The sequence below is a fragment of the Cherax quadricarinatus genome, chromosome 40, assembly GCF_038502225.1.
Source record: "Cherax quadricarinatus isolate ZL_2023a chromosome 40, ASM3850222v1, whole genome shotgun sequence".
Classification (NCBI taxonomy): Eukaryota; Metazoa; Arthropoda; class Malacostraca; order Decapoda; family Parastacidae; genus Cherax; species Cherax quadricarinatus.
Genome location: NC_091331.1, coordinates 19532218 through 19542349, shown reverse-complemented (window position 1 = coordinate 19542349; position 10132 = coordinate 19532218). Strand labels below are relative to the sequence as shown.

The window sequence follows — 10132 nt, the reverse complement described above, 5'->3', positions numbered from 1 at the left end:
TGCCACCACACTTCACAGTGACTCCTCAGTGCTCACGTGGCTGCCGTGGTGAAAGGAGTTGTTGCACTCTTGTCAGTCATCCGCCCCATCTTTTGTCTGGTGTTCCCTTTGGTTTTGAGGCTATACATGTTTGATTATGGGTAAAAGGAAGTCTTTAACGCCTGAAACTATAGCTCAAATCATAGGGTTTCACAAAGCTGGGCACCAGACGAAAGAATTAGTGGAGAATGTTGGTGTTCAGTGAGGAACTGGGTGCAGTGTTTCAAGGTTTGTGGTGGTGTTGAGTTACTGTCTGCCAAACCTCGTCCTGGCCCTTCGAAGAAGACATCTGTTCATACCATACATGCTAGAACTAATATATACTGCACTCGAAAAAGAAGTCCCACTGGGAATCTTCACTGATTTACGTAAAGCTTTTGATACAGTTGACCATGATTTGTTATACATAAAATTATCACACTATGGTATAAGAGGGCACTCTCTCAACTACCTAGTTTTACCTTACTAACAGAAGCCAATATGTGTACACAAATGGAGCTAACTCTTCCACACAACCAATTACAGTTGGTGTCCCACAGGGAGGTGTCCTTGGCCCACTTCTCTTTCTCATTTACGTAAACGACCTACCAAATGCATCTCAACTACTCAAACCCACACTATTTTCAGATGACACTACATACGTCTTCTCTCACCCAAGCTCACTCATACTAGCCAATACTGTAAATACTGAATTACAGAAAATATTCACCTGGATGATGATTAACAAGCTTACTCTCAATATTGACAAAAACCTACTTCATTCAGTTTGGGAACAGAACTACAAATGTTCCACTTAACATAATGATAAACGGTTCACCTATCAAAAAGCTCATAGAGGGAAAATTCTTAGGAATCCACCTAAATAATAGATATTTCAAACACATGTACAACAAATTTCCAAGAAAATCTCCAAGACCGTAGGCATCAAAATATCATTACACACTGTGTTACTCCCCTAGCCTCAGAACCCCATAATTAAATGCTCAAAGATCAATACATATTGAATAACTGTATTTCATAACTGTGTCTCATAAATGTAAAACCCGTGACCCTATCAAACTGTTTTTAATTGCATTACCTAATAGAATGATCCATTCTCTTGAATGCACAGTAACTCATCTAATGACCATATGAACTGTTTCTGCACTACAAATCATTGATTTTATTCAATTTGATCTGATTAATAAATTGTATGACTACATATAGTAAATTGATCATTGTTATATTATACATTGTAATGCTACAAACTTGTACAACTATAATGCTTCAAAATTGAAATGTTCAAATTGCAATGTTTAAAATATTCAATTGTACTTCAAATTGTAAATTATTTACTGTAATTTTTACCACTGAATCTATCATAGCTTAGTTAATCTTAAGTTAATTTTAAGCCTGCCCATAATACACCCAACTACTATAATTCCTTGTACAACTATGTATCATGTCTAAATAAATAGAGTACACCCAAGATAACCGTTAGAGAATTGAAAGAAAAGAACCCACATCATCTCTCAGAGGAGTCTATAAGAACTGTTAACAGATGTGTGTCAGAACTGGGTTACAGTAGTCACTGCCAGGTTAAGAAACCGATCCTCTCCAAGCCACAGAAGAAATGTAGGCCGGATTATGCAAAGGAATATTTTCACTGGAATCCTCAACAGTGGTCTGAAGTATGTTAGAGTGATGAAACAACTTTCACTGTTGCCTGTAACCGTGGAGGACATGTGTACTGGCCCAGAGGCAGTGACCTGCTAGACCCACGCTACACCTGTGGGACCATCAAACACCCAGACTCGCTCATGGTTTGGGGGTGTTCCAGTGCTCAGTGTGTTGGTGAACTCATTGTGCTTCCCAAAAACCAGTATATGAACCAGTATAATTACCTGGAGTTGTGTGACAATTTACCTGAGGCGCTTACCTGGAGTTCCGGGGGTCAACGCCCCCGCGGCCCGGTCTGTGACCAGGCCTCCTGGTGGATCAGAGCCTGATCAACCAGGCTGTTACTGCTGGTTGCACGCAATCCAACGTACGAGCCACAGCCCGGCTGGTCAGGTACCGACTTTAGGTGCTTGTCCAGTGCCTGCTTGAAGACAGCCAGGGGTCTATTGGTAATCCCCCTTATGTATGCTGGGAGGCAGTTGAACAGTCTCGTGCCCCTGACACTTATTGTATTGTCTCTTACCGTGCTAGTGACACCCCTGCTTTTCATTGGGGGGATGTTGTATCGCCTGCGGAGTCTTTTGCTTTCGTTGTGAGTTATTTTCGTGTGCAAGTTCGGTACTAGTCCCTCTAGGATTTTCCAGGTGTATATAATCATGTATCTCTCCCGCCTGCGTTCCAGGGAGTACAGGTTCAGGAACGTCAAGCGCTCCCAGTAATTGAGGTGTTTTATCTCCGTTATGCGCGCCGTGAAGGTTCTCTGTACATTTTCTAGGTCAGCAATTTCACCTGCCTTGAAAGGTGCTGTTAGTGTGTAGCAATATTCCAGCTTAGATAGAACAAGCGACCTGAAGAGTGTCATCATGGGCTTGGCATCCCTAGTTTTGAAGGTTCTCATTATCCATCCTGTCATTTTTCTAGCAGATGCGATTGATACAATGTTATGGTCCTTGAAGGTGAGATCCTCCGACATGATCACTCCCAGGTCTTTGACGTTGGTTTTTCGCTGTATTTTGTGGAAGGAATTTGTTTTGTACTCTGATGAAGTTTTAATTTCCTCATGTTTACCATATCGGAATAATTGAAATTTCTCATCGTTGAACTTCATATTTTCTGCAGCCCACTGAAAGATTTGGTTGATGTCCGCAGTGTCTGCAATGGAAGACACTCTCATGCAGATTCGGATGTTCATGTAAACATGAACATGTATTCATGCAAACACGAGCATGTATTCATGTAAACACGGACATGTATTCATGTAAACACGGACATGTATTCATGTAAACACGGACATGTATTCATGTAAACACGGACATGTATTCATGTAAACACGGACATGTATTCATGTAAACACGGACATGTATTCATGCAAACACGAACATGTATTCATGCAAACACGAGCATGTATTCATGTAAACACGAACACGTATTCATGTAAACACGGACACGTATTCATGTAAACACGGACACGTATTCATGTAAACACGGACATGTATTCATGCAAACGCGAAGATGTATTCATGTCAGTAGATATTCATGTATATAATCATATATTTATGTATTTATGAATTATTACACATAGGAATAAAGACCATTACTATATTATCTTTCATAATATCCGATAAAAAGACAGTCAGTGCCCTGATTGGCTATAAAGATAAGCCTTCTTTACGTTTACCTCTCTTCTTGTTTCGCCTTTATTTATACTCTTCCTCCTCTCGGTCTTTATGTTAAACCTGTTTTTGTTTATTTGTTCTGATTATTTAATAAACAAAATCTCATTTCCTATCTGAACTATACACTTTCTCTTCCTTTCCTTCTTGACTTACGTTTATGTTAACGTTGCCGGGTCCCAGCTGTCTCGGCTTCGCCTTGTTTCAGGTAGTGTCTTGTTCCATGGGGTGGAGGGCGGGTTGTGTGTGGCTGGGCTCGCGTCGCCCTCCAGTCGTGCTGCGTCGGGCGGTGAACATATACCATCACTGCTGATGTAGCCACTTGTGGGGTCTTACCAGACTTGGCCTGGTATGTCTGTTACGCTTGGTGTGAGTGTGCACTGTATCGTTAACAGTAGGCCTGTCTGTTGGTGCCAGCTGTTGCACTCCTCTTCCCAACACTTCGCATGCTGAGATACCGTCCCCTAGGAGCTAATCGTAAGCAACTGGTATAAACATTGCGTTTTTTTTTTACGAGGATCAAATTTAATACCATTTTATGCTGCCGCGACTGTTGCCACCGCTGCTGTTGTTATTGTTGCTGCTGCTGCCGTCGCTGCTGGTAAGGCAGTCATAGTTACCCCACCTACAGGTAATAATAATGTTAACTACAAGGTGAAGCTGTATTTGCTCCATCATGCGACTAGGTAAGTGTGTTTGCTTTTCTTGTTCTTGCTGAGTTGTGGGACGCAAGTGAGGTAACTAAATAAATTCCACATATGACGAACTTCATCCACACCATGCCCAGCCCTTCTAGGGTAGGGTAGGTGCCTGAGCCCGAGCCTTTAGCTCACAAGACTGTCATTCCCATTAGCCCCCTTGGGGCGGGGATGGCAGACCAGAGAGGCCTAGCTTGTGGCTAGGCCTGGGGACAGTTGGTCCCAAAGATGAGGAGGTCCTTGTGCCTCCTCCCATGGGAGACTTAGGTCTCAGACACTCCCTAAAGAGGGAGCCAAGGCCGGGCCACCACTTGGAAAAGGCCCGGGCCGGGAGAATACCGGCGAATCTTTAATAATAATAATAATAATGACGAACTTATAATCTCAACTAAATCTTAACTTTTTTGCTAGTATAATCCATAGGTAAAAGTTTCGCATTACAAAAAAAAAAAAAGATAAAAACGTACGATCGCTTAAATAAACTGCAACTTCCAAGAGAATATAGTTAAAAATTAAAACTTAAGTAAATAAGGCTATAAAGAAATCTGAGAGAGTTCGGGAATTAAACATTACAAATGCATCTCTTGCCTACATACATGGTTAATCGAAAATACATAAGAATGCAAGTCCAATACGTACGGTTGTCAGTAATGCTATTTTCTTCCTTATAAAACTGATAAATAGTTGGCTAAACACCTGTCCTGCTGATGCTCACTTTTCTTACGTATAATTATCTGTCTGAACCTCTTTAAACATTTAAATGATTTTAACTTGTCAGTTAGGATGTCAATGCTCTTTTTTTTTTACTACGCTCCAAGGAGGTGATTTGATGCCGGAGAGGAGCTCTTGATCCAAGGAATTGTACGTATTGTCTTTGGATTGAATCTGGCTGACTTCCATTTCCCCAGGCGCTGTTCAGGTTTATCACCCTCATACATGTAATAATCATAATAAAACACTTTTACTAAGGTTTCTGTTAAAAAAAAAAAAAAGTAAACTTTCTTACTAGATCTATCAGCTCGAGTAAGAAAAAAGTGCTAAACAAACTTCACAAAATAAAATTTCATCAAAACCACAAGCTAATTAACTCACTTCTGCACCCAGCATATTAAACCACAGGTTAGTTAACTCGCTACAACAACACTCAGAATATTGTACCAGAGGTTAGTCAACCCATGTTCCTTGATCCTAATATACAGTCTCACATACTTCTTGTCGCACTGTTCACACAGGATAGTGCACACCAACGATACTGTTCAAGTAACCATAGATCACTTCCTGGTGAGATCACTGATGGACGCGGTAGCTATCCTGGCTCCGTTGACGGAAGTCACTCTTGGTAAGTGCTCTACATCACCAGACAGTAGACTATCTCTGTGGTGTGGTTTGAAGTACATGTATAAGTATTCAAACTCTGAACTCTTCGTCTGCCGTCAGTGATGAAGAACGTGGGGGAAGTGAAGACTTTTACGGATATATGACATATGAAGAGCTCTTAGAAAGAATCCAATCACTAGTCCCCTCTTGAAGTGCGTGTTGTGTAAGCTGAGGTGCATCGTGTCCTTGTTAGTGGATTTCTTGTTCACTTTGAAAGAGAGGGTGTTGCTGTCGGGTGTCTTGCACAGAAGGGCGTCAGAAGAGTTGACCATCTTCCACTGATGGATGGGAGGAGGATGATGCCGTTCAAAGTGTCGGTGGAAATTAGATGTTCCCACACTTACGGTGAGACAACTGTTGAATCAGTGATTGTGTCCTTTAGTCACCATACCTTGGGGTGAGACACCACCGATGTTGTAAATAAAATTAAATCGTTTAAGATAACTTTAGTTAAGCGGCTCATTATTTCTAGCCTAGCCTATACTATAATCACAAATGTACTGTAATTTTGTTATTTTGTAATAAGTTTATAATTATCAAATATAATTCTTTTTTAGTAAATGCGTATGCTTTCTCATGCAGCGTCACCTGATTTTTCCATCTTAGAAAATACCAACTGTTGGAAAATTAACGTATAATGAATAACAGATACCGAATATGGGTCACTTAAATTTTTTTAATGCATTGTAATTAGCTAAACATTAATTTGTTAAAAATATTGAGTGGAGGATCAACGTTTTTACAGGAGCTCACGGAGATTATTTCCCGTGGCTGCCTCCACTACCACCAAGATCACGTTTAGCTCACTGGCAAACATTTGGCTCGCAAGGTTTGATTCCCAGTCTTGGTGCTAGGATTGACAAGGTTCTTTACACCTCTGCTACACATGTTCACCCCTGCTGCACTTGTTCACCCCTGCTACATATGTTCACCCCTGCTACATATGTTCACCTAGATGTAAAAACAGATGACATACCTGTGACTGGTTTCAAGAGTTCTTTTATCCCTTCATCCTGGCCTGAAGCCTCACTTCCTTGTTGACTGCCCTAGTATCCAAGTTGTTGGTGCTAGCGGCCTGCAGGCACATACAGTTACCACAGCCTAGCTGATGTGGCACTTGTAGTAGACATTTTTTTTTTTTTTTCAACAAGTCGGTCGTCTCCCACCGAGGCAGGGTGACCCAAAAAAAAGAAAGAAAATCCCCAAAAAGAAAATACTTTCATCATCATTCAACACTTTCACCACACTCACACATTATCACTGCTTTTGCAGAGGTGCTCAGAATATAACAGTTTAGAAGCATATACGTATAGAGATACACAACATATCCCTCCAAACTGCCAATATCCCAAACCCTTCCTTTAAAGTGCAGGCATTGTACTTCCCATTTCCAGGACTCAAGTCCGACTATGTGAAAATAACCGGTTTCCCTGAATCCCTTCACTAAATATTACCCTGCTCACACTCCAACAGATCGTCAGGTCCCAAGTATCATTCGTCTCCATTCACTCCTATCTAACACGCTCATGCACGCTTGCTGGAAGTCCAAGCCCCTCACCCACAAAACCTCCTTTACCCCCTCTTTCCAACCCTTTCGAGGACGACCCCTACCCCTCTTTCCTTCCCCTATAGATTTATATGCTTTCCATGTCATTCTACTTTGATCCATTCTCTCTAAATGACCAAACCACCTCAACAACCCCTCTTCTGCCCTCTGACTAATGCTTTTATTAACTCCACACCTTCTCCTAATTTCCACACTCCGAATTTTCTGCATAATATTTACACCACACATTGCCCTTAGACAGGACATCTCCACTGCCTCCAACCGTCTCCTCGCTGCTGCATTTACCACCCAAGCTTCACATCCATATAAGAGTGTTGGTACTACTATACTTTCATACATTCCCTTCTTTGCCTCCATAGATAACGTTTTTTGACTCCACATATACCTCAACGCACCACTCACCTTTTTTCCCTCATCAATTCTATGATTAACCTCATCCTTCATAAATCCATCCGCCGACACGTCAACTCCCAAGTATCTGAAAACATTCACTTCTTCCATACTCCTCCTCCCCAATTTGATATCCAATTTTTCTTTATCTAAATCATTTGATACCCTCATCACCTTACTCTTTTCTATGTTCACTTTCAACTTTCTACCTTTACACACATTCTCAAACTCATCCACTAACCTTTGCAATTTTTCTTTAGAATCTCCCATAAGCACAGTATCATCAGCAAAAAGTAACTGTGTCAATTCCCATTTTGAATTTTATTCCCCATAATTTAATCCCACCCCTCTCCCGAACACCCTAGCATTTACTTCTTTTACAACCCCATCTATAAATATATTAAACAACCATGGTGACATTACACATCCCTGTCTAAGACCTACTTTTACCGGGAAGTATTCTCCCTCTCTTCTACACACCCTAACCTGAGCCTCACTATCCTCATAAAAGCTCTTTACAGCATTTAGTAACTTACCACCTATTCCATATACTTGCAACATCTGCCACATTGCTCCTCTATCCACTCTATCATATGCCTTTTCTAAATCCATAAATGCAATAAAAACTTCCCTACCTTTATCTAAATACTGTTCACATATATGCTTCAATGTAAACACTTGATCTACACATCCCCTACCCACTCTCAAACCTCCTTGCTCGTCCGCAATTCTACATTCTGTCTTACCTCTAATTCTTTCAATTATAACCCTACCGTATACTTTTCCTGGTATACTCAGTAAACTTATTCCTCTATAATTTTTACAATCTCTTTTGTCCCCTTTCCCTTTATATAAAGGGACTATACATATATAATATGTAACTTTGGCCTAGGTGATGAAAATTCATTTCGACTCTCAAAATGACTGGATTGCTGAACACAGATTAATAACGTTTCAGGATTTCGCTCAGTGCTGAAAGAGATTTTTAGACTTAGATTTTTCCTATATAAAAATGACATTTAGAGTTTTCCAAATATACTATTGAGCATTTTTTTTTATCTGACACGAAAATTTTAGTTTCTGCTCTGTGTCGGCCATTTCTCAGCGTATATTTTTTCTCTGTTGTAACATTTGCGGATTTTTTGAGAAATTCAGCACTCCTCTCTCTCCCTGTGTGTGTGTGTGTGTGTGTGTGTGTGTGTGTGTGTGTGTGTGTGTGTGTGTGTGTGTGTGTGTGTGTGTGTGTGTGTGTGTGTGCGTGTGTTTTAGTTGCACTTACACTATCCGTTCACTACGCAAGAGAGGGGTAAAAAAGGGGTCTGGCTGCCCCTTTCATCTACTTAACTGCACAAGAGAGGGAGGGGGACGGAAGTTGTGTCTGTTTCTACCATATACTCACTATACAGAAGATACGAGGGAAGAAGGGACTGACTGCCTCTACCATGTACTCACTACGCAGGAAAGGGGAAAGGGCGCAGCCGATCGACATGTAATAACAGATCAGGGGAACTCGTCTTTACAGCATTACACGCAACATTTTCAACATCACTACTTTTCTCTGATATGAGTAACAGAAGGAGAGAGAGAAAGTACAAAAGACTTAAGTTCTGGCTAATGCTTTCGGTACTACAGTTTCGCGGAGAAAAATGACACGAAAAAATTAAACGCAGCGATATTTCTGTTTCCAGCCGTTACAAAAACCTCCTGTAAAATCAATCTAATGAATCCTAATCAAACTGATATCTGGTATACATTTAGAAATTAATTTTAAAATGTTAGGTAGGAGGTTGAAGAAGGGGATGACTGCCGGAGTTCACCCCAGATAATCCTAGTATGTGGAATATAATAAGATCTCACTTTTCTTAGCCCCCTAACACTTATGATAAGAAAGAGATTTTAAACGTTCACTCTCACCAACCAGGATTTGCAGATTGGTTTATGCAGTTACGTGCATATTGGGTGAAAATGCATACAACACTAAAGAACATTTTTATCATACAGTACCACCAAAAAAATACACTTTCAAGAACAGCAATAGCAAGATCACTAACGTAGTTACATACATTATTTTTACGAAACTGGCAACAACATTTCCAACAAATATCAGAAAGTAATCCCTACCTATACATCAGAAGTCAACAAAATTCACTGTAAGGACTACAGCTGCTTCTACACCGGACCAGACTGGATCAACAAACACAAAAGTACTTTCAAAAATGGACAAGAGAACTTAGCCATATTTTAGCATATTGTACAAAACAACCACAACATTCACTGGGAGAGTGCGAATGTTTAACACAAAAAAATCATACTCTTTCAAAACTCTCATGTCGAAACCTACCATATATGTGGAAAATTGCATTAACTTGGATGTATAATTATATACATAACAGTAAATGAACAATGATAACTATTATTTCTCAGTTAGACAAGTAGGAATTTGGGACACTTAGGTCGCAAAAAATGTTCCCCTTCGATACCTACCACTGTCATATCCACAAGTTGCTCTGGACCTATTAATTAAATGAAATATACATACACCAGGAATACTGGTAAATATATAAATTTGTGGACTGTATATTAAAAATAATAAATGGTTATATATATATATACACAATTACATAACAGAAGGAAAATATATCTTAATATCACTCACCAATTTGACTGGATATTAAGTTGTATCATACTCAGAAAAACCTCACTAACTAAATTTATGAAAACACTGGCCA

The 10132-nt window shown here is 40.1% G+C and overlaps 1 long non-coding RNA gene across 1 annotated transcript in view; it reads left to right on the top strand.

Annotated features, from left to right (window-relative positions):
- The first annotated feature begins 3462 nt into the window (after window positions 1-3462).
- The window catches only part of LOC128687332 (uncharacterized), a 237000-nt gene continuing 230330 nt past the window's right edge, over window positions 3463-10132 (top strand). Inside the window, exon 1 of the long non-coding RNA XR_011392971.1 lies at window positions 3463-3848. This is a non-coding gene — a long non-coding RNA (uncharacterized lncRNA). The remainder of the gene's footprint in view (window positions 3849-10132) is intronic.